The sequence below is a fragment of the Mauremys reevesii genome, linkage group 1 (genome assembly GCF_016161935.1).
Source record: "Mauremys reevesii isolate NIE-2019 linkage group 1, ASM1616193v1, whole genome shotgun sequence".
Taxonomy (NCBI): Eukaryota; Metazoa; Chordata; order Testudines; family Geoemydidae; genus Mauremys; species Mauremys reevesii.
The window spans coordinates 73,146,155-73,170,190 of NC_052623.1; the positions used below are offsets into that span (position 1 = coordinate 73,146,155).

A 24,036-nucleotide genomic window follows, 5' to 3' on the forward strand; every position below is an offset into this window, starting at 1 on the left:
ACAGCTTCTGTGCTGTTGAGAAGGATGAAGATCTTGGGGAAGGAGAACATCAAGCTGGAGCAGAGGGAAACAATCTCATAGTTGAGACCTTACTTCCAGATGATGTCATGGTATCCTCTCTCACTGAGGATGCCCCTTCTAGGAGGGAGTCCCAGTTATTAGGAAACGGCAGATAATAGTAATGGGGATTCAGTTATTAGAAATACAAAGAGTTGGGTTTGTGATGACCGGGAGAATTGCATGGTGAATTGCCTGATGAGTGCAAACGTTGCCAACCTCTCAAGATATCTAGATAAACTTATGTGCAGTGTTCGGGAGGAGCTTATGGTTGTGGCACATGTAAGTACCAGTGACATAGGGAAAGGTAAAAGAGAAGTCCTGGAGGTCAAATTTAGGCTTCTAAGAAAGATTAAAGTCCAGGATCTCCATGGTAGTATTCTGTGAAATGCTTCCAGTTCCACACACATGGCCAGTTAAGACAGGCAGAACTTCAGAGTCTCAATGAGTGAATGAGATAATGGAGTTTGGAGAAAGGATTTAGGTTTATTACGAGCCGGGGAACAATTTCGGAAAGGAGGAATCTATACAGGAAGTATGGGCTCCACCTAAACCAAAATGGAGCTAGATCGTTGGCATGCAAAATTAAAAAGGCCATAGAGGAGTTTTTAAATTAAGGGCAGGGAGAAAGCTGACAGGTTTGAAGGAGCACATGGTTCGAACAGACACATTCCTTAGGGGAGAATTTATTAATGGGGATATTCCATATCCTAGTAAAGAGGAGAGGGCAGAAGTTGATAAAGAACATGTAGGAATTGAAGAGAAACAGACAAACAAAAGAGAGTCCCATTCAATTCCATCACATGAAGGCAGACAGCTAAATATTGACAGATTTTGTAAATTCTTGAATATAAATGCAAGAAGTCTAAGATGGGTGAACTCAAGGGCCTGGTATTGAATTAGGACATTGATATAATGGGCATTGCGGAAACTTGGTGGAATCATGATAATTAATTGGACACAGTAATACCAGAGTACAAAATATATAGGAATACCAGTGTAGGTCACTGGGGAAGTGGCGCCATATGATCTAAATTAACAAATACTACTCAAGAAAGAGACCTTGGAGTCATTGTAGATAGTTCTCTGAAAACAGCCACTCAGTGTGTAGCAGCAGTCAAAAAAGCTAACAGTATGTTAGGAACCATTAGGAACGGATAGATAAGAAGACAGAAAATACCATAATGCCACTATGTCAGTACATCCTACATCACCACCTTATATACTGTGTCCAGTTCTGGTCATACCATCTCAGAAAAGCTATATTAGAATTTGAAAAAGTACTGAGAAGGGTAACAAAAATAATTAGGGGTACGGAACAGCTTCATACGAGGAGAGAGAAAAAAAAGATTGAGACTGTTCACCTGAGAAAAGCAACAACTATAGGGGCGTATGATATGAATGGTGTAGAGAAAGTGAATAAGGAAGTGTTATTTACCCCCTCACATAACAAATGATCCAGAGGTCACCCAATGAAATTAGTAGGCAGCAGGTTTAAAACAAACATAAGGAAATATTTCTTCACACAAGATACAGTCAATCTGTGGAATTCATTGCCAGGTGACTGCTCCTGTTTTTTCCTATTCAGATGCCTATTCCTTCTGTTCCATGTCCAGTTACCCAAAGTGTCCTCTCAGATACATAGGTGAAATTTCTACTGAAATCAGTGTTGTCTTCCTTTGTCCAAGACTCCTGCACTCCAGCCACTTTATGAGCAATGTACACAGCCAAGTAATTTCCCTTTTTTTATTGACTCGCTGAGCCCAACAAAAAGTCTCTACAACTCTTGCATTAGAGTCTAGGCCTCAGTGAGCCTATCGTGGAATTGTCAGGTGAAAGGATACCTGACTTCAGCACAAAAAATAGCACATAAAAATCTTCACTGTGGTCTGAATCTTTAGTGAAGATCTCTTTGCAGCTATAGTTTATTAATTTATTAATAGTTTATTATTTTAAAATTGAGATGATTCATCCTCAGAAAATGTAACTGGCATCTACGCTAACAAATTTAAAAGGCAAACCACAGAATCTCTAGACCCCCCGCAAAATGCATGATGTTACTAAATTAAAACAATACTGCAGTGGCTATTAACAGCTGAGTTATCAAGCGTACCCCACTTGTTAGCTTTTTTTTCTTACTTATGGATCTAATAAATCCTTCAATCTTTAAGTGTTGATCAAAGGTTGGTAATGAGTGAAGTGAGAAGTCTTAAGTCGCATCATGTTTGGTGAGCATTAACCAGTGAATCTTTTTCACTTGCCTCTTGTTTGTTTTTATTAAGCAGTATTTAAATTTGTGGTTGGCTTCTGCTATTCTCTTCCTCCTTCACATGGCTTGGAGTATATTGCTCTAAATTCCTTTGCAAGGTCTATCTCCTAGGGCAGGGATCGGCAACCTTTGGCATGCGGCTCGCCAGGGTAAGCACCCTGGCAGGCCGGGCCAGTTTGTTTACCTGCCGCGTCCACAGGTTCGGCCAATCTTGGCTCCCACTGGCCGTGATTCGCCATCCCAGGCCAATGGGGGCTGAGGGAAGCAGCGGCCAGCACATGCCTGGGCCTGCGCCACTTCCCGCAGCCCCCATTGGCCTGGGATGGCGAACCGCAGCCAGTGGGAGGCGCGATTGGCCGAACCTGCGGACCCGGCAGGTAAGCAAACTTGCCCGGCCCACCACGGTGCTTACACTGGTGAGCTACGTGCCAAAGGTTGCCGATCCGTGTTCTAGAGTATGTTTTCACTGCAGTTAGTCTAGACTATAACTAGGGCCCTACCAAATTCATGGCCATGAAAAATTCATCATGGACTATGAAATCTGGTCTTCTGTGTGCTTTTACCCTTCTATGTGCTTTTATGATACAGATTTCATAGAGGAGACCAGCATTTCTCAAATTGTGGGTCCTGACCAAAAAAGGAGTTGCAGGTGGGTCACAAGGCCATTTTAGGGGGGTTGCTGTATTGCCACCCTTACTCCTGTGCTGCTTTCAGAGCTGGGCAGCCAGACAGCAGTGGCTGCTGCCTGAGGGCCCAGCCCTGCAGGCAGCAGTGCAGAAGTAAGGGTGGCAATACCATACCATGCCATCCATCCTTACTTCTGCGTTGGTGTGGGCTGTGCTTTGCCCTCAGAGCTGGGCTCCCGGCCAGCAGCTGCCACTCTCCAACTGGCCAGCTCTGAAGGCAGCGCCGCAGCAGGAGCATTTGCAGAAGTAAGGGTAGCAGTACCACAACCCCTCCTATAATAACCGTGCAGAACCCCCACACAGACACAACTCCTTTTTGGGTCAGGACCCCTACAATTACAACACCATGAAATTTCAGATTTAAATAGCTGAAATAATAAAATGTATTATTTTAAAAATCCCATGACTATGAAATAGACCAAAATGGATGGTGAATTTGGTAGGGCCCTACCTATAACCTGGGTGTTGACCCAAACCCTCTTCTGTCCACACAGAAAAGCTCTAACCCAGTTTTGAGGGTTCTTTAAGCAGAGGTGCCATCCAAGAAATCTTTCCTCCATGCTGCCAATTGGTCAGAAGCTGACACCAGGCTTCTGGTAAAGCTGTGTGTGATATCAATAAGACCCATAATTCAGGGAATGTACGCAGAATCAACAGTTCTATGATAATAACTCTTGAGAATCTGGCAGCAGAGGGAATTGAGCAGGTGGAATCTCAGTGCTGGGACTAGTTCTCCCATAATAAATTGTGCATGAGTTTATAGAGTGGCACAATTGAATGCACTGCGTGGGATATCCTGCCAGAAATCCAGCCCATGGCACAGGCTGATACAGCATTGTTGTGGACACAGCCACATGGGTCTGGCATGGGTAGGGTTTTGCAGTGGGGATGTTCTACCCATAGTCTGCAATGAACACCACTAGTGCTTCTGAGGCGAAAGGACAAATTTTTTTTTTTTTCTGATGCTAAAACACCCTGCTTTCTTGGGGATTATTCCTTTAGTTTTGGCAACTGGACATACAAAATTTATTCCTGACTTGTGTCTAGGTGATAATTGAGCTAATTATTGACACCCTGTTTAGTGTTCTCTAGAAATTCTATTTTGATAGCCCAAGACATTTACTGAGAAATTTGCTGAGAAAAGGTGAGTGAGTCACTGACACCAGAAATTTCATAGATAATTAAAAATGCAAACAAACCTTTATGTATTTCTGAACCTCGTAGGGTAAAGACAAACGTGGATTCTAAATTAACTGTAGCTGCTGAGGAAAAAAAGACTTGAGTGTTGTGCTGAACTTAATAAAAACCCTGTTCAAAGTTCAGTGGCTGTCAATAAACCTAACAAAATAGGAAATGATAATGAAAATATTGTATTTTCATTATATGAATTGATGGTACAATCTGTCTTGGAATACCATGTTCAGCTGTGGTCACTCTTACTTCATAAGAGATATAGAAAGAGTAATAGAAGTCCCCAGATGGGTGATGATAATGGTTAGAGGCATGGACAGTCTTCCATAAGAGAGTGATTGAAAAGCTTTGGGATTGTTTAATTTAATGAGATGAAAAAGAAGGGATTTAAGAGAGTTATATTGGTTGCTCCTTCTTACCCTTCCTCATACTGCAAGAACAAAAGGATATTTAATTAAAATGAAAGTTGTCAAATTTTAATCTACTAAAAATAACTCTTTGCTGTGAGATAAATTGAGATAAATCCTGGTGTTTCCTGTTGACTTCAGTGGGGCCAAGATCTAATGCCTATAATTTAATAGGATTCAAAAAAGGATTAGGCATTTATATGGTTAATGGGAACATCCTCCGTTGCATAGTAGGGGAAAATACAGGATGGGAGGCGGTTGTAACACTCATATTTCACAACATAAGCAAACCACTAACTGATGGGAGTTAGGAAGAAACTTCCCCAATGAGTAGATTATTCTGTAATTGTTTACTACAGGGCTCCTTCCACCTTCCTTCGAAGCTTCAAGTAGAGGCCAGTGACAGAGACAGGATACAGGATTAGCTGGACCTGCTGGTCTGATCCTGGGTGGCAAATACGATCTTCCTAACAGTTTTCTAAAATGTCAAATATGGCTGCTTTTTTGCAGGATCTCTCTAAATTAAGTGGCTATATTTAGTTGGAAAAATATCTGCACAACGAAACAAACTTAAACACGCTCTATCTATAGTTAGTAATTAAATTCTGCAGAGAAAATTGATATATAATTTATTTTAAAAGAAAATAGAGGATTTTTTTTTTTAAAAAAGGTGTCTCATGAAGTTGAATACAGTTTCTCAGCATATTTTGTCATCTTTTAAGAAACAGTCCTAATAATATGTTTTAAATATCACTATACTTCTTCCTCACAATTTAAAACATTATTCCTTAGTGGAAGAAATCAGATATTTCCTCTCCTCCAATTCTGCACAGAAGCTGTTTATTTCAAAATTCGCTTAAAAAGATGTATCCAATAGCTATTTCTCACCCAAAACTTGGGGTTATTGCCCAATTGCAATAAATGGCCAATGGCAACTTACTGTTACACCTTGGCTAATGTTATCAGTCCCAATGCAGTTCAGTCTTAATGTACTTGTATTTATGTAGTGGGGGATTATGCAGATCCAATATTCATTGTCATTACAACTCACTATGGAACTATATTATTTGCACACTGACTAATATGAATCTTCAGTTGCACTAGATCAAAAAATTAAATGAGTTGCTCTCCTTGCCTATTATAATGTAAAATCTCAGTAACTATGAGTAAATATAAACTGTTTACTTTTCCAGAAATGGGTTAGACTTTTAACCATCTCAGTAGTAAGCATTTGTGCTTAATTTTAGAACTGTGTGTTCACTAATCCGTTTGGATACTGAAGTATATCTCAAAGTTTTCTCTATTTAACTGAGTTTACTAGGTTTGCTTTGTGGAGTTTGTGATGAGTCCAACAGAATCTATAGAGGAAATTGGCCTGTCTGAGGTGTAGGCAGGTGAAAAAAAGATCAGCTTCACATTGCAGTAGATGCGTTTTCAAACATGACAAAGACAGCCATCAGACAGGCCCTCTTAGTATCTTTTTCAGGTAGATCACTATGCTGCTCTCTGTGCATTACATTTGGGGGGGGGAGGGGTTGTTTTTGTGGGTTTTTTTGGTAGTATAGTAGCAGTCATGTCTATTGCATTGTAGTATAACCTTCCAGTTTACTCTTCTAAAGACTTACTTCTCTAAGTACAGTAGAATAGATATGTACTCTTTTGGATGAAAAATAAAAATTGTACAGAAAACAGCTTTGTAGCTTATGTATCTTATTTTTTCATTTAGCGAATTTCTTGCGGAGGAGAAGTCATCAACAGCCTCCCAGTGCTCAAGACTTCTAGAAGAACTTCTGACTTTTCCTGAGCAACAGGATACAAGAAAGACGGCTGGTGTGATCAGGAGGAATCCGGAGCTGATCAGCACGCGAGATTTTTTTAAAGTTCTTAGTTGTATGAAGCAAAATACTTTTTACATATGAAAAAAGCAAATTGTTATTGCTCCCATCAATAAACCCATGGTGCACTGTTCTGTTCTTTGCCTTATATTTTACTTATCCTTAGGTATTACTTAAACTTCAGTATGATCCTTTTTATTCATTTGGAGTAGACTTTGCATCCAATCCTGCTTCCATTAAAGAAAACAGCAAAACTCCTACTACATTAAATGGAAGCAGGATAGGTCCCTTAATATTATTTTATTTTTCTAGAATAACCATTCTAAAACTTGTTAGAACATCTCGAGTAATTATTATAGAGTGGAATCATGGACTGACTCCCACACAGCTCAGTATGTTTCTTTTCCAAAATTACCTAAGGCCAAAGTTACGACTTTGCATGCTATGCTGTTCATAAAATGTGCTTAAAAGGCTAATGAAGGATAATTGGTCAGTATTTCAACAGTAATATCCTAAACAATTTTAGCCAAATATTTCCTTTTAAAAAATTGATTGTACTTTGCTGTGGAAACAGATATTGTCTGAATGTGACACAACAAGGTATGGCTTTGCATCAAGGTACTTTTAACTGGGCGTACAGCACCAAGGACAGACTCAAAGGCACAGGAGAACACAAAGTACACTTGAACTGTTGAATATTAAATTCTCACTTTTTTGTTTCACATTTTGCTTTTATTGCTTCAGTTACTGTTGGAAATGTTTTAATTAATCTTCTCTGAAGCTTGACAAAGGGGCCCCATGTGGGGAAGGCTACATTTCACTTTAATCCTTATTGCAGAATGGGTGAAATTTTATCCCTGTGCAGAGAGGCAGTACAAGACCTATGCACCACCCACGTCCCATATAAGCCTTATTTTGATGGCTGAAGTGGGACTGAAGTGGTGTACAAGGGAAAGAACAAGTTAAAAATTACTTAGACAAGTTAGATGTCTTCAAGTCACAAGGGCCTGATGAAATACATCATAGAATACTCAAGGAGTTGATTGAGGAGATATCTGAGCCATTAGCGATTATCTTCTAAAAGTCATAGAAGACTGGAGAGATTCCAGAGGCCTGGAGAAGGGCAAATATAGTACCAATCTATAAAAAGGGAATAAGGACAACCTGGGGAATTACAGACCAGTCAGGTTAACTTCTGTACCCAGAAAGATAATGGAGCAAATAATTAAGCAATCAGTTTGAAAATACCTAGAAGATAATAAGGTGATAAGTAACAGCATGGATTTGTTAAGAACAAATTGTGTCAACCCAACCTAATAGCTTTCTTTGACAGAGTAACAAGCCTTGTGGATAAGTGGGAAACAGTAAATGTGGTATATTCTGATTTTAATGAGGCTTTTGATACTGTCTCTCATGACCTTCTCATAAACAAACTAGGGAAATACAACCTAGATGGAGTTACCATAAGGTGGGTGCATAACTGGTTGGAAAACTGTTCCCAGAGAATAGTCACCAGTGGTTCACAGTCAAGCTGGAAGGGCATATCAACTGGGGTCCTGCAGAGATCAGTTCTGGGTCTGAGTCTGTTCTATATCATCATCAGTGATTTAGATAATGGCATAGAGAGTACACTTATAACGTTTGCAGACAATATGAAGCTGGGAAAGGTTGCAAGTGCTTTGGAGGATAAGATTAAAATTCAAAATGATCTGGACAAACTGGAGAAATAGTCTGAAATAAATAGGATGAAATTCAATAAGGACAAATGCAAAGTACTCCATTTAGGAAGGAACAATCAGTTGCACACATAGAAAATGGGAAATGACTGCCTAGGAAGGAGTACTGTAGAAAGGGATCTAGGGGGTCATAGTGGATCACGACCTAAATATAAGTCAACGGTGTAACACTGTTGCAAAAAAGCAAACATCATTCTGGGATGTATTAGCAGGAGTGTTGTAAGCAAGACACAATAAGTAATTATTTCCCTCTATTCAATGCTGATTAGGTGTCAGTGATTGTGTCCAGTCTGGGTGCCACATTTCAGGAAAGATGTGGACAAATTGGAGAAAGTCTGGAGAAAAGCAACAAAAATGATTAAAGGTCTAGAAAACATGACCTATGAGAGAAGATTGAAAAAATTGGATTTCTTTAGTCTGGGGAAGAGAAAACTGAGAGGGACATGACAACAGTTTTCAAGTACGTAAAATGTTGTTACAAGGAGGAGGGGAAAAAATTGTTGTTCTTAACCTCTGAGGATAGGACAAGAAGCAATGGGCTTAAATTGCAGCAAAGGCGGATTCGGTTGGTTATTAGGTAAAACATCCTAACTATCAGGGCGGTTAGGCACTGGAATAAATTGCCTAGGGAGGTTGTGGAAACTCCATCCTTGGAGATTTTTAAGAGCAAGTTAGACAAACACCTGTCAGGGATGGTCTACATAATATTTAATCCTGCCTTGAGTGCAGGGAACTGGACTATAAGATGTCTCAACGTCCCTTCCAGTCCGATGATTCTATGTGACTGGGGAATCATTGGGGCCCACCACCGGTCCAGTGACCCTTTTGAAATCTGTGGGGAGTCCCCCCGGTTTCTAAGTCCTGCTCTGTTTCCCCTCTAGGTCCCTTCCAGTTCTATGATTCTACGATTGTCATGGTCCTCTGCACAAAGGTGAGTTTCACCCAGGTAAGTGTAGCAGGGTGATTTTGTCGGTCAGTAGGCCTTATGGTCTGGGCCTATGATTCCAGTCTTTTTATCAGTTCGGGATGTTCCGGTCCTCTGGATGGACTGGCCCAGCTGAATTTGCTTCTTGGCTGGTAACCCCTAGGTCTGCCCTCCTGGGGGCCAGGAATTGTAGCTCTGGAGTGGGTAGGGGGACCTGGACCCTCCCTCTCCACCTGGTCCCTACCCAGGGCCCTGAAAGTTCAGTGGCATGAGATGGCCTAGGTATGGCCAGCCCTTTGCTCAACTTTCCCTGGGCCATTTCCTACCAGACCTTGTGTCTCAGTTTGACGTGTGGCTGTAGTCTACTTAGTCTTCACTTCAAAATCCCTGCAGTCTAGGGTCAATGCCTGTGGCCCTCTTGTGCCTCCTGCCCATGGTTCTAGGCCAGGGTGAGGAAGGATGAAACTCTCAGCCACATCCAATCAGTAGAAGCTTCTGCTGCTGCTGCAGAGTGATGCTCCTCCTGGAAATGGCCTCTCTTTCTTCCCTTAACAGGCTGCAGAAGCTCCCTTTATATTGGTCTTCTCTCCCCAGGAGCATGCTCGACAGTGCCTGAGGGACAGGGCCTTCTGGGCCTAGCCCTTCCCCTGCCTCAGCCTTATGGGGTTTGTAAACCCCATCACAGGAAGTGTTAATAACATGTATGAAAGTATCAATTCCTGGGTGGAAGTTGGATTTCTCTCTGCTAAGTGCTAATACCAACTACACCAGGAACACCAGAACTACTGCAACAAAAAGAGGATTTATATTGATGTAGTTAAATAAATTTGTATAATATATAAGGCACATGCTGTGGTCTCAAATCTGCAAACACTTATGCACGTGCTTCACTCCTAAGTATGTGAGTAGTCATATTGCAGTCAAACTTTAAAATTAGCACATGCATACATTTTGGCAGGATCATGGCCTTACCTGTAATTATATATAAATGAAATCACTATCTTAGAGTAAGTGTTTTTTTTTCTAGTCAGCTAAATAAGGAACAGAATGTTTTGCCATCCTAGTAGATCCTAAACAATGGCCTGAGAATTGTTATAAAATTCAGAAGTAAAATTGAAACAAAAATGTAAAACTATTATCCACATATGAGCAGTACAATGTGGAAACTATTCACTGTTAATTAACACATAACTATCTAGTTTTATGAAGTTTCCTGGTTTACTTTTCAACTCCTTACCCAGAGACCATCAGTCAATCTGATCAGTGCAACTAAATTGTACCTGCAACTAAAATGACCGAATACCTAAATTATAGGTCTAATATACTGATTGCTGTTTGACATTTCCCTTCCAGCGTTATCAATGAGACCACTTACAGCAGCTATTCAGCTTCACAAAGCTATACAGGTTATAGTACTACTTAAAAAGTAGTTTTGTCTTTTCAATGCTAGTAGACTGTGTGCTTGGACAAGTATTATTAAGGACAGAGCCCTACAATCGATGTACCAAAGCAGTCAGTGAAATTGAAATCATTTTTTATATTACTCTGAAATCTCTTGCTTCCTTGAACTAAATCCATAAAATCCAGGAAAAGAGCAGTCTGATTTAGTGAAATGCAAAACAATACAAAGTCAATTTAAATTATCCATGAAAATTCAAAGAATCTTTACAAAATATGGTGTGCCTCTCCTCTATGGCACACTCATGTGGTTCCTGAAATTATCAAATGTAAACGGACCAGTCCATTTACAAATGAAGTGTGTACATAACTATTTTTATTTATGAAACACTGAGGTCAACATCCATGTCCCATTTCTCCCTCTGGCTACGTATGTTGCTTGGTGGTACACAGTAACTAGAAAGCTTGTGTAACTGGCCACTATGGGATTCTCATAGTGTAAAAAGGGAACTTATTTCCCAAATCTTTGTAGTGCCTGTCCTATACTGAAGAAGTTATCTTTCCTGTGTTTGAGTTAACTCTGTTTAAAAGTTGCTGCATTGCTCTGATTCTTTAGGTGCTTGAATATAATTGATTTGGTTAGATAGAGAATGTTTGCATCAACCTGTTTCTCAGGGGAAGGGCTTTTTAGTTTTTAAATGAAATATTGTCATGGCATTTAACCTTGATCATTGATCCAACGTATGGAAAAAAGAACTTGATAATATGGGTCTCCTTATATCTTATTTCCTTGATTTACATAATTCATCTATCAAAAACAAAACACCTCTATGCACACAAACAACATAAACTCAAGCATATTAATATCAGTTAAATATTTTTCTATAAAAATATAATAGAACACCCATGCAAGAGAAAAACTAAACAAAAACTCTTCAGTAAGCCTTCTTTTTCAGAAAAAGCCTTAGTGAGGCAGGCTTTCAAGTATGCCCCAAAAGTTAACAAACTTTAGTTTGCCTGGGCTAACAAGGGAAGTAAATTCCTGATTCTAAGGTTCTCCACTGAAAATTCTGCTGTCGGTCTTCTGACATGTACTTCTAGGCAGAGCTGGATTCTTTGCTCTGAGTGACATTCAGACACCAAAATTTCCCCCCCAAAAAAGTCAATCAAAACATTTGTATGGATAAGATCAAAATGTTTTGTTATAATTTTGACTTCATTTTATATCAACAATACATATATAATGCTTGAAACAAAAATGAAATGAAATATATGTTAAATCATGTGATTAATTAAAAAATTAATTGTGATTAAAAAATTAATCACTATTAATCGCACTTTTAATCACACTGTTAAACAATAAAATACCAATTGAAATTTATTGAATATTTTGAATGTTTTCCTACATTTTCAAATATATTTATTTCAATTCCAACACAGACTGCAAAGTGTCCAGTGCTCACTTTGTATTGTTATTTTTATTACAAATATTTGCACTGTAAAAATCATAAACAAAAAAAATAGTATTTTTCAATTCACCTCATACAAGTACTGTAGTGCAATCTCTTTATTGTGAAAGTACAATTTACAAATGTAATTTTTTTGGTTATATAACCGCACTCAAAAACAAAATAATGTAAAACTTTAGAGCCTACAAGTCCATTCAGTCCTACTTATTGTTCAGCCAATCGCTCAGACAAACAAGTCTGTTTACATTTACAGAAGATAATGCTGCTCGCTTATTATTTACAACGTCACCTGAAAGTTAGAACAGGCATTCACATGGGACTTTTGTAGCTGGCGTTGCAAGATATTTACATGCCAGATATGCTAAACATTCAGATGCCCCTTCATGATTTGGCCACTATTCCAGAGGACATGCTTCCATGCTGATGATGTTCGTTAAAAAAAAATATTAATTAAATTTGTGACTGAACTCCTGGGGGGAGAATTGCATTTCTCCTGCTCTCTTTTTCCTGTATTCTGCCATATATTTCATGTCATAGTAGTCTCGGATAATGACCCAGTACGTGTTGTTCATTTTAAAAACACTTCCACTGCAGATTTGACAAAACACAAATATGTTAGATTTCTAAAGATAGCTACAGCACTTGTCTCAAGATTTAAGAATCTGAAGTGCCTTCCCAAATCTGAGAGGGAGGAGGTGTGGAACATGCTTTCAGAAGAGTTAAAAGAGCAACACGCCAATGCGGAAACTACAGAACCCAAACCACCAAAAAAGAAAATCAACCTTCTGGTGACATCTGACTCAGATAATGGAAATGAATGTGCATTGGTCTTCACTGCTTTGGATTGTTATCGAGCAGAACCCATCATCGGCATGAATGTATGTCCTCTGGAATCGTGGTTGAAGAATGAAGGGACATATGAATGTTTAATGCAACTGGCACGTAAATATCTTGTGATGCCAGCTACAATAGTAACATGTTAATGCCTGTTCTTACTTTCAGGTGACATTTTAAACAAGAAGTGGGCAGCATTTACTCCTGTAAATGTAAACCAACTTGTTTGTCTTAGTGATTGACTGAGTGGACTTGTAGGCTCTAAAGTTTTACATTGTTTTATTTTTGAATGCAGTTATTTTTATGTAATTGTACATTTGTAAGTTCAACTTTCATGATAAATATATTGCACTACAGTAATTGTATTAGGTATTAGGACATGGCAGATAAACAAACTGGCCCGGCCCACCAAGGTGCTTACCCTGGTGAGCCGCATGCCAGAGGTTGCCGACCCCTGCTCTAGAGTGTTAACCCACTCAACCTGAGAGTGTTATTTCCAGTTCTGGAAAGTGTTTGTTCTATACCATTTAATTCCTTAGATAGGTCTTTTAATGCAGACAGGAGTCTGACATATTGGATTGGGGGGTGCTTGCAGATAAGGGGAATCCATGTGATTCAGTGCAATATTTATTATTCCAGGTTTATTGTTGGCTTTCTCCCACTCTTCAGCTCAACGCCTACCTCTCTCCCTCCTTCCATGTAGAATCCCAGTTCAACTAACTCCGTGTCTAAGGGCCTGATCCAACTGCCATAAAATACTGTTATTGACTCAGTGAGAGCTGGATAAGATCCAAAGATTCAAGGTTCCTCATTAGACAATTCAGCAAATCCAGGTGTGATGCTTTTTCAATGCACCCAAATCTGAAGGTCATTGTGTAACTCCCCTTCCTTATCAACAGAGATATTTGCTGGTGCTAAACTGCATGACAGCTGTCACCCCTCGGTATTAGCCACATTGACAAACTTCTCATGACTCTGCCAGCCCTCACTTTGCTTTGCAGATAACACTTTGTGCACCCCAATTCCCAAGCCCCCGGGAAAGCGTTCCCCTGGAGTATCCAGCCCCTGTCACTAGATCCTCACAGAAATGACCAAATTTGCTATCTGCAAAAAGAGTGTTCTCACCAGCCTGTTTGATTCAACTAAGAATTCACACTTCACTTACTATACTGAGCACTGAGATCTACTTATGAGAACACGGGGAAGTTTATTACCAAAGAGAGAGATTTAAGTGATACAAAGCGAGAATAATGGAACCAGAAATGGTTACAAATAACACACGTCTAAGAGACTAAACATGACTTTGACCTGAAGAAGAGCGCTGTGTAGCTTGAAAGCTTGTTCTCTCTCATCAACAGAAGTTGGTCCAATATATTACTTCATCCCCTTGTCTCTCTAATACCCTGGGACAAACACAGCTACAATAATACTGCAATAAACATAACTTACGCATCTTGCCTACAGCAGCTTCTCAATGTCACCAGGCCCTAAGGCCAGGATCCAGCTTTCGTGGATACAAAAAGTGCTGTCCTTTTTGCTCCCTCAGTGATGGACCACAAAAGTGCTTCTTTCCCCCTCCTTCTTATAGTCCAGTAACCCTCTTAAATGTAGCCTTTTGAACTGTACCCACTAGATGAGAGTCTCTGGTGTGTTCACACCATGCTGCTTTCTCATCCTCCTGTTAACTTATTCATCCTGATTAACTAGATGTGAATGGAGCATATGTTGTGTTTGGCTTATCCTGCTTCCTTTACATCAGAGACCTAGGCAAACAGGTAAATCAATGTTCCTTTGTCTGGGGAAAACTTGTTTCTCAACCCTTCCTGGTTACTTAGGATATGTCTACATTAAGAAATTAGGTTGATTTTATAGAAGTCGATCTTTAGAGATTGATTTTATACAGTCGATTGTGTATGTCCCCGCGGAGTGCGTCCTCAATACCATGGCTAGCATCAACTCATGGAGCAGTGCACTGTGGGTAGCTATCCCACAGTTCCCGCAGTCTCCACTGCCCACTGGAATTCTGAGTTAAGCTCCCAATGCCTGATGGGGCAAAAACATTCTTGCGGGTGAGTTTTGGGTACATCAGTCTCCCCTCCCTCCATGAAAGCAACAACAGACAATCGTTTCGCGCCTTTTTTCCTGAGTTACCTGTGCAGACGCCATAGCATGGCAAGCATGGAGCCTGCTCAGCTCACCACTGCTGTTGTGAGCATTGTAAACACCTCACACGTTATCCTGAAGCATGTGCAGAGCCTGGCTAAGAGACGCCAGCACGAGGACGATTGTGAGGAGGACATGGACACAGATGTTCCTTAAAGCACGGGCTGTGGCAATTGGGACATCATGGCGGCAGTGGGGCTGGTCGATACAGTGGAATGCTGATTCTGGGCCCAGCAAACAAGCGCAGACTGGTGGTCCGCATAGTGTTGCAGGCGTGGGATGATTCACAGTGGCTGTGAAACTTTCACATGCGTGAGGCCACTTTCCTGGAACTTTGTGAGTTGCTTTCCCCCACCCTGAAGCACAGGAATACCAAGATGAGAGCTGCCCTGACAGTTGAAAAGCGAGTGGCAATAGCTCGGTGGAAGCTTGCAATGCCTGACTGCTACCGGTCAGTTGGGAATCAATTTGGAGTGGGCAAATCTACTGTGGGGACTGCTGTGATCCAAGTAGTCAATGCAATCACTGATGTTCTGTTACCAAGGGTAGTGACTCTGGGAAATGTGCAGGTCATACTGGATGGCTTTGCTGCAATGGGGTTCCCTAACTGTGGTGGGGCGATAGATGGAACGCATATCCCTATCTTGGCACTGGACCACCTTGCCAACAGTACGTAAACCACAAGGGGTACTTCTCAATGGTGCTGCAAGCGCTGGTGTATTACAAGGGACGTTTCACCGACATCAACATGGGATGGCCGGGAAAGGTGCATGAAGCTTGCATCTTTAGGAACTCCAGGCTGTTCAAGCAGCTGCAAGAAGGGACTTACTTCCCAGACCAGAAAATTACCATTGGGGATGTATAAATGCCAATAGTTATCCTTGGGGACCCAGCCTACCCCTTGCTTCCATGGCTCATGAAGCCGTACACAGGCAGCCTGGACAGTAGTAACGAGCAGTTCAACGATAGGCTGAGCAAGTGCAGAATGGTGGTAAAATGTGCCTTTGGACATTTAAAAGCTTGCTGGCGCTGTTTGCTGACTAGGTTAGACCTCAGCGCAACCAACATTCCCACTGTTATTGCTGCTTGCTGTGTGCTCCATAATATCTGTGAGAGTCAGAGGGAGAGATTTATGGCGGGGTGGGAGGTTAAGTCAAATCGCCTGGCGGCCAATTTTGAGCAGCCAGACACCAGGGCAATTAAAAGAGCACAGCAAGGTGCACTGCACATCAGAGAGGCTTTGAAAACAAGTTTCATGACTGGCCAGGCTATGGTGTGACAACTGTGTGTGTTTCTCCTTGATCAAACCCGCCCCTTTTGTTGATTTTAATTCCCTGTAAGCCAACGACCCTCCCCCCTTCAATCACAGCTAGCAAAGGAAATAAAGTCACTATTGTTTTGAAACCATGCATTCTTTCTTTATTAATTAAAAAAAAAAGTGAGATAACTGACAAGGTAGCCCAGGTAGGGTGGGGTGGGGTAGGGGAGGAGGGAAGGACAAGGCTACATTGCTTATCTTAGCCACACTACAAATCAAAACTGTTTGAGTGACAGCCTTCTGTTGCTTGGGCCATCCTCTGGAGTGGAGTGACTGGGTACCCGGAGCCTCCCTCCCCCCTTCCCCACATGTTCTTGGGCATCTGGGTGAGGAGGATATGGAACTTGGGGAGGAGGACAGGCAGTTATACAGTGGATGCAGGGGGGATCTGTGCTCTTTAGAGGGGGTAACTAATGTTTGGCTAAAGCTGCTTTAATCGTATGTCATTGACTTTCCTGCAGCTCCACCAGACACCTCATCATGTGCTCCCCCATAAGCCTCAGCATTGCCTCCTGTCTCTGCTCATCGCGCTTACTTAATGCTTTCCTGGCCTCTGTCACGGAATGCCTCCATGCATTAAGCTGTGCCCTATCAGTGCGGGAGGACTGCATGAGCTCAGAAAACATATAATCGCAAGTGCATTTTTTCGCCTTCTAATCTGCGATAACCTCTGGAACGGAGATGATAGAGGGAACATAGAAACATTTGCACCTGTGGGGGAATAAAAAGGGAGAGTAAAATTTAAGATGATACATTTCTGAGAACAAAAGAGAGACTCTTTCACAGTGAATCAAACAATTCACAGCAGCCAGCACATGTGCTTTAGGTACAAGATCGCATTTTGCCTTTTATATTGAGTGCCTGCCGGTATGGTGACACATCACACATGGCTGGGAAACAGAATTCGGTTTCCAGGCAGCCATGGGGGTTGGCTTCTTATGCCTTCATAACATGTGGGAATGGTTTCAAACTGCAGTGCCCTCATTTCCCATAGCAAGCAATGCTGGTTGGGTTTCACATTTAAAAGTTGGGGCTGCGGTTTTCAGGTGTATCTGCAGCACACCCCTCCCCCTCACCCCTCCAAGTGGCTATTCTCTGAGATGATCCCTTCATCCCTCCCCGCACTGCATGGCTAGTCTCAGGGATGATCCCTTTTAGCCAAGCGCAAACAGCCCAGCTTTTACTGTTCCCTTACAAAAACTCCCCTATTTCAACCAGGTGACCATAAATGATATCACTCTGCTCCAGCCCCAGACACGTTAACAGACTTTTCCAGTAGCTGTACTGGCCGTGAATGCATCCCAAGTCTTAAGGGCAAATCAAACATTAAACACTATTGCTTTTAAACCCTGTAGTATAGTTACAAATGTGCACTCACCAGAGGTGCTTTCTCCAGCTTCAGGGTCGGAGATCCTGCCTTGGGAGGCTATTGGCTCCAGGGTGATGAAAAGGTCCTGGCTGCTGGGGAGAACGGATTCACCGCTTGCCTGTTGCACATTCTCCTCCTCTTCCTCATCCACAAAATGCTCCTCCCTGTTGCGTGAGACTCCCCCCTTGCAGGTGTCCACGGCCTGTGGTGGGGTAGTGGTAGGGTCCCCCCCTAGAATGCCATGCAGCTGATCATAGAAGCGGCATGTATGGGGCTCTGACCCAGAGCGACCATTTGCCTCCTTTGTCTTTTGGTAGGCTTGCCTGAGCTCCTTAACTTTCATGCAGCACTGCTGTGTGTCCCTGGTATAGCCTCTGTCCACCATGTCCTGTGCGATTTTGGCATGTATATTAGCATTTCTTCTTTTTCGTCGGAGTTCAGCCTGCACAGATTCTTCTCCCCATACAGCAATCAGATCCAGTGTCTCCCTTTTGGTCCATGCTGGAGCTAGTTTGAGATTCTGGAGGGACTGCATGGTCACCTGTGCTGCTGAGCTCGCCACGCTGACCAAACAGGAAATGAAATTCAAAATTTCCCAGGGCTTTTCGACCTAACATGGCTAAATTCGACCTAACCCCCTAGTGTAGACCAGGCCTTAGTTTAAACATATTTTTGGTACCTACAAACAACTTCTTACATGACACCTGTACATACATCTCACCATGCTTATGATGACAAATATGATAGTTTTTTTATTTGATACCTTTTGTGACATTCTTTACAGATAAATATGACAGCAATGTGTTTGATGTAGTGAGTTTGTCAGGCCTAATAGGACGCCTTTGCCAGTTGGCATTGAGGGGCTCTGAGGCTCACACCACAGTATGGGACTATACAATTGACCACAGTGACGGGCATGGCACACAATTCTATATAGACACCCTTTCACTTTGACACATTTCCAGAAGCATCTTTTCTCAGCAGAGTAGATAACCACGTTGAGACTTTACAGCTGTGCACATGCTCTCTCTCACTCTCCTTCAAAGGCCATGGTGTCCTTTTTTAGTTTGTTAGGTGCCCATTTCTTATTGGATTATATAGATTAATTGTTTTACTCCTGATCTGCTATTTGTTTACTGGACCGATCTGGCTTTAAGTATAAATTTTGCTTTCTGTTACATTTTCTTAGGCATCATGAGAGTCCTTTGATTCTGAATACCTTAGACATTAAGTTACTGCTGCAGCATAGCTTCATTTAGCTCAGAAGTTTTACAGATCACAGAATGAAGCATGCATTTGGATAATCAGGAATGTTCACTGATCCACATGCTCTGTGAAGAGATATAGTTACATTTTGGATGTAACCATGACTGCATATGTAAGACCAGAATCAAGCCTTTTGAAAGTACAGAATATTCCAGAAAAGGAGGCCTGAAAATGCTATCCATAAAAAAGGGGACATTTATCCTTACATTTAAATAGCTAGACCCTTAGAAAGGAAGATAATCAGACATGGAACACCAGTCAAGCATTGTAGATAATAAGAAGACATTTGAAAAAAAATTCACTGAGTTCTAAGGAAAATATTCTAACAATGTTCTACATAATTGTTACAAAGAGAAAAAAAACCCTCAGTATGAAATACCAAGACATTTAAAATCAAAACAGCTTTCTTCAACAGCCAATACAGACTTTGATTTACAGTATTTAGTCAGATTATACATTTGCTATCAGTTGACAAGAGAAAAAGGATATTTTACAGAAGATGCTCCTGCCATTTGCAACTTTCATAATATGCCTTAAAATTGAAACTAGAATCCTTTTTCTCACTTTGTTTTGTAGCTTTCTTTAAACTGTAAAGGTTAAAATGCTAGGTAACATTTGAAAACTGCTTTGCAGTAAAAATATTATTCTTAACCCCAAATTTAGCACTCCAGCTATTAGAGGGGATAACTAATGTTTTGCTAAGGCTGCTTTAATCGTATGTCATTGTGCTCCAGTTTAAAATCCACATTAATTATCTATCTCATGTTGATTCTTCTCTTTGTGCTAGTCAGCAAGAGAATGATTTAAGAGTTGCATAACTCTGGCTGAGCATGATAATAAGAAACAAATCATAACCTCTTAATGAAAAGGAATGTGGGTCTTTAGATAACAGAAAAAGCATAACCAATATGATACACTGTGACAGTATTGACCTGGCACAAATGAAATAGCAGTCAGTTCTCTAACTGAGAGAATAAAAGAGCAAGATTACTGTAGCGATGTTCTGAATAGCAGCCAAAGCAGTAAAATAGCCTTCTTCAAAAATAAAATAGATTTTCTTTCTTTAAAAAAAATATTGTATTCAATCTCCTGCTCAGGTAAGCTCCAGTGAAGCTCCTTTAAGCTCCTGCTCAAGTTTGACTGTTATGGGATGTTATTGATGATGTGGTTTTTTATTTATTTTTTGTTTGAGTTCATTTTGATGATTAAAGTACTGTTAATAGTGTTGACTGATCTTAAATACTGTGTTACTTACTCAGAGTTCACTTGGTCATTTCTCAGTCAAACTCCCACAGAATGAAACTGCGTAAAACTGAATTAAGGACCTCAGGATTTTGCTGTTTGTGTCACTGTCTACACCTGTCATACTGACATTAACAGTAGAAGTAAGACATATAGCTGGGGCCCATGTATTCCACAGCTACAGAATTCAACCCTTGACACAGAATTGTGCTCCAGAATCTTCGCTTTCATTTTAAAAAATAATCTAATTTTTATACGTGTGCAGGTAACTGTACAAAATGTGAACTGATGCGGTGGTGCCAGCCTGTGTCTTCAGTCTGCCAGGCAGTAGGGGGTTAGGAGCCAGAGCTTGGGTCTGATTTAAAGCCAGGGAGTGGAGGAGCCAGATATATAGGTTGCTGCGTGGGGCTAACTGAAGAACAGTGCAGTGTCCAGGCATATTCGATGATGAAGTCAGTTTACAAACTTTTTCTATCCTAACGCACATGGCAAGAAGCCTGTTGTTGTCCACGGTGCTTGGAAAACATGGCAGGAGCTGAAGCCTGGGAAATGGAACTTGGACCACCTGGAGAGCATATGCTCTCATCCTCAAAAATAATCACTGGACAAAAAATAATTGTTGAAAATAAGCTCTGATAAATGTTATGTTGTTAAGTATGTTTGACTATTAAACTTTGTTGTGCAGGAGAAAGAAGGTATTTTGTGGCAACAGAATACATTAATTTTGCTACAGAATTTAGGGGTTGTTTCTGCACAGTATATGGGGTCCTGAAATGCAGTACCTAAAGATCTAAAGTGCCAAGTAGTCTATGATACAGAGGGATGATGATATTTAAGATGTCTCCTCCTAGATGTGCCACCCAGATTACAAATGTTTCCCTTTTATTTTCTCTTTGTCTTGCAATGTATATAAACATTTTGACAGGGTTCATTACATCAAAGATACTCCATGTTGCATGACTCATTACTGAGCTCTCCTTAAATGAATAGGGTATACCTGAGGGTAGATGATGTGCTGCTTCTGTTCCTGTGTGACTAAGAAGAATGACTTGTTACTAACGCAAGGCTGTCTTTCCTTTTGATTCGAAGTCAGAAATGATGACTGTGTTAGTGTCTCCTTTACACTACACAGTGGTGCTTGTGTTTATGTTGCAAATACCTGGAATAACAAGTGTCACCAACTTGACAATTAGTAATACTACTGCTCCCTTTTATGTCTCAGCATGCACAGGATCATATTCATAGCCAATATAATTTGTATTGTGATTCATAACAATGCCATTTTTTCTGGATTTTTTTTCATTGCTGTAGCAGATGGGAAAAATTGTGCTATTATTTGGTGCTAGTTAGAGCATATACTTTTGTGCCAGTTACTTTCATTACAGACCATTTTCCCCCAGTGTTAGTTTTACCTGCTGATATTTATTCACAAATATTAAGGCTATTAGGAACACCTAATCTGACCACCTGCACAGGCTATAGAATTTCACTCAGTAATTTTCCATCAAACCCATAACTTCTGGCTGAGCTTAGACCATATATTTTAGAAAGATGCCCAATATTGGTGTCTTCTCTTGTTCAGATTTCAGAGGAGAACAAGATATTGTCACCACTGAGCTGTAGTGAACTCTTTCAAATTCAATTTGGAAAAGGTTTGTGAATTTTTGTTTTGAGAGACAGCTTTCAGAAGGGTACTCCCAGGGGAATTCTGCACCACTGTGCATGCACAGAATTCATGTCCCCTGCAGATTTTTTTTCTTTGCAGAAAATACATTCTGCTGGAACAGAGGTCGGCAACCTCTGGCACGTGACTTGCCAGGGTAAGCACCCTGGCGAGCCGGGCCAGTTTGTTTACCTGCCACGTCAGCAGGTTCGGCCAATCATGGCTCCCACTGGCAGCAGTTCACCATCCCAGGTCAATGGGGGTGGCGGGAAGCCAGAACATCCCTTGGCCCGCACCACTTCCCACAGCCCCTATTGGCCTGGGACGGCAAACCGCGGTTGGTTAGAGCTGCGATCGGCCAAATCTGCCAACGCGGCAGGTAAACAAACTGGCCCGGCCCACCAGAGTGCTTACCCTGGCGAGTCACATGCCAGAGGTTGCCGACCCCCTAGAAGGTGCTGCAGTCACACCTTTCGCCCACCAGGGTCTGCTGTGGTACCAGAACAGAGGGCAGCCAGCTCATCAGACACAGCAGTCCAAAGAGGAGGAGCGGCTGTGTTCTTCACAGCGCTCTGCCCACTGGGCCAGATAAGGAGGCCTGAGTTATGGGAGGGACGGATAGAGCAGGACACACAGGAATACTAGGTGGTCACAGACTGGGGTTCAGAAGGGTTAGTGGTCGGGGGACAGACTGGGGCAGAAGCTGAATGGAAGTGGGATGCAGGGTCTCAACAGGCAGGAGGTGGAAGGACCACATGGGGACATTTATTTTGCCTAAAATTTTCCAGGTTTATTTATTTATTTAAGAATTTCTCCACGAAGTTTCAAGAAAATTAGTCAAACTGTTCTTTAAGTTACAGACCATTACAAAAAACATCCTAATTTAAATTTTTTACTTGTATTTTACTTTTCTTTTTTGTCTCAATGATGACATTGTGGGAATGGCAATGTGAATCTCTCAGTACTTGGTGATTTTCTTAAGTCCCAGCTCCTGGAGTTATTTCCCATGGAAATCTCAACTCTCTTTTAAAATAAAAAGTACATTTCTAGCCTGTAATGCTGTTAGAGAAAAGCTTGAAAACATGAACCCTAAAGGCTTTAAGAAACAGATGGAAAATAAAAAGAACTCCAATTTTATTGTTTAAAAAATCTCATGATTTTTAAACCAATCCATTGCTTTTGTTGTGGGAGGAGAAAAGCTGACTTAAGATTTTTGATTGCTTGTGGTTGGCAATAATGAACTGAGCACAGTAACTCAAATGGGGTTTGTTACTTTCCTCTTAAATTCATCATAGTAAAATCTCCTTGAAAAATAAACTGTATTTGAAGAAAGCAGGTTTCAATTAAGGAAAGTTTTTCACAATTGTTGTATATAACTAAAATGGTTAATATTGTATATTAGAGGATTTCTACTGGCCAGTTAGTGCTTAGAGAATACTTAGTTCTTCAGCAGTATAACTGAGAATGGGTCTATGCCAGAGAATTAGTTTGGCATAACTACATTGCTCATGGGGTGTGAAGAATGTGGATTACCTATGCCGACAGGAGAATCCATCCTGTGGTGCAGCTATGCTACTGTAGCACTTTACATGTAGACAAGCCCTGAGGTTTCCCTCATGGCATAGAGAGGCCAGTCATAGTCCCTGCTAGGCCTTAGCAAGCTAGAGTTGCTGATCCAAAGACCACATATCATTGACCTTAGCTCAGCAAGGTAATCCTCAAACTTAGATAGGCATGTGCCTTAATATCAGCCCTGCAAGCTCGCAGTCCCACATCAGTGACCCCACAGAAGTCTGCCTATGCCTTGACATAGACACAGCTAGTTAATGAAGCTGAGCCAATAACTGAGGCCCATACCTTGACATTAGATACTCATTCTCTGCCAGTAACTTCTTAAATATTGTTTTATCATTGTGTAAGAAATGGTCTGGCTAACAATACTAAAATTAGTCAAAGATACTATTTTCTGAAATGTTTGGGTTAATTTGCTCCTTGGTGAGTATTTGTACTTCTCTGGTGCTTTCTCCTGGATGATCTCAAAGAACTTTTCCAGCATTCAATATGTTTTGCAGCCCCAGCTCGTCATGAAGTAGATGAGTAATATTTTATACATTTTACAAATGAGAAAACTGAGGATCAGAGAGGAACTAATGTTACAAAGATCACATCATGAGTTGAGAATAGAACACAGGACTCCTGCCTCTCATG

At 41.1% G+C, this 24,036-nt stretch overlaps 1 protein-coding gene across 3 annotated transcripts in view; it reads left to right on the forward strand.

Moving 5' to 3' along the window:
- The window catches only part of TDRD3 (tudor domain containing 3), a 264,997-nt gene extending 258,419 nt beyond the window's left edge, over nucleotides 1-6,578 (forward strand). For all 3 annotated transcript variants that reach the window (XM_039481181.1, XM_039481191.1, XM_039481200.1), the window contains one exon: nucleotides 6,337-6,578. The gene's annotated coding sequence lies outside the window, so the exon portion shown is untranslated. The remainder of the gene's footprint in view (nucleotides 1-6,336) is intronic.
- Nucleotides 6,579-24,036: the final 17,458 nt, after the last annotated feature.